Here is a 1768-nt window from a genome sequence, read left to right on the forward strand (position 1 = left end):
TGCACTGTCGCCTGAGCGCACCTGCGGAATTGGGAAGCCAAAGAATTGGGTGGAGGGCTGCAGAAGGCAGGAAATTAGTCTTCTCCGGGAGCGCCTCCCCTGGGAAGTGAGCTTTGCTTGTTCCTACTACAGCCCCTTCCTCTCCTCTCTATGGTATTTTTCAACCTCCGCAAACGCAGAGATTAATCGGGAAAAGGACGTGGGACCAGGAAAACTGAAGATTAAGGGATTCAGCAAGGGAGACTCTGAGATGAAGTGGTTTCCCCCCCCCAAAAAAAAAAAAATCAAAGTCCCTAGGGAATTATGGCAAGGGTGCGAAGCCCGGCGGAATCTGCGTCCTGCTTTTGGACCAGGAGCCCTTAAATGGCTAAAGGTGAAGTGGGAAAAGCGCTCGGCTGATAACCAAAAGGTCATCGGTTGGAACCCACTAGCCGCTCCACGGGATGAAGACGTGGTCGTCTTCTCCTATAAGGACTTACAGCCTACACTTACTACACTCGGTCACTTAGGGTCGTTATGAATCAGAAACTACTGGAAGGCAGAGAGGGTTTGGTTTGGTTCTTTTGGGCACACCCCCCTCTAACCTGGAAGTGGATGGAAGTAGGCGGGGACGACAGTTAAAAAGAAATCCTAGTCCTTTATTTATACTTTTTCCGCAAGCATTTGTTGATGTCTGTAGTGCGACCTGGGGAATCGATGTCCACGAGGTCTGTGCATCCGCACCCGCCGCTTGCGGTAAAGGCGGCCGGCCACATAAGCCCCTCGGTTGGAAGCCCGCACCGACTCCTCTCCCGGAAGACGACAGAACTCGGGCTTACGGGCGGAAGTACCGAGGGTCAGAGCTGCCAATAGTTTAGTCTCCTGGGGGGGGGGGGATCCCGCGCATTGCGTCCCTCCATCCAATCAGAAGCGGCCCTGGAAAAGCAGTCGGCCGAACCCCGCCTCTCCAGCCTCGCGGGAAGACCAAACTCGGGAGGAGGGAAGGGGGGGAAATCACCAGCACTTCCGCCAATTGGAAAAAAAATTCGAACCATCACAGGTGACCAATCGGAACTTCAGGTAACTATTCAAGTTGGCCAATGAGAAAGATGAAAGGGGGTGTTAGGATTCTGTTGCTGGGCAGAAATGGAGGCATTTAACTTAAGGGGTAGTGTTCCCGGGTTCTGGAGCGCCCTTTTATTAGGCAGAAATGTAAATGCCAGAAGGCCTTCATGCTGTAGCATCTTACTTTATGATCTTTTTAAAAACAAATAAGAGCATCTACAGTAACTATCAAGAAAGTGCTGCAAGCATAATTACTAGGGGGGGGAAAACAGCAAACTCTAAAGGCTGCAGTTGGCAGTAGGACAGGAGCATGGACTGTGAGACAGTGACAGGAGAGTGTGAGAAGGGTGCTTCGGGCGGCTACGCAGGAACCTTGGTTGGAAGTGCGGAAAAACAGGCGCGTACAGGCTTCCGTGCTACGAGGCACTTGAGCCGCAGCCAGCCTTTTCCCGGCTAGGCCTCCGGTGTGGCTGCGCAGTAAAGTTGCGGGCGGCGATTGGCTCACGAAGTGAAAGGGGGCGGGCGGGAGAGGGCGGAGCAATCGGCGTCCTGTGCGCGCGCCCGCGGCTGGGGGACCGAGGGCAGCAGGAAGGGGACCAGCTTCGGTCTGCGTTGTTGGGAGCTCCGTGGGCTGCAAGGGGGAGGGGAGAGAGGAGACACAAACACGACGTAGCGGAGGCTGCGCGCGGCCCTCGCAGCGTGCGTGCGTGCGCTCGCTCGCGCG

Source organism: Elephantulus edwardii, unplaced genomic scaffold (assembly GCF_000299155.1).
Source record: "Elephantulus edwardii isolate Elephantulus edwardi_28Jun2011 unplaced genomic scaffold, EleEdw1.0 scaffold00268, whole genome shotgun sequence".
In the NCBI taxonomy this organism is placed as follows: Eukaryota; Metazoa; Chordata; class Mammalia; order Macroscelidea; family Macroscelididae; genus Elephantulus; species Elephantulus edwardii.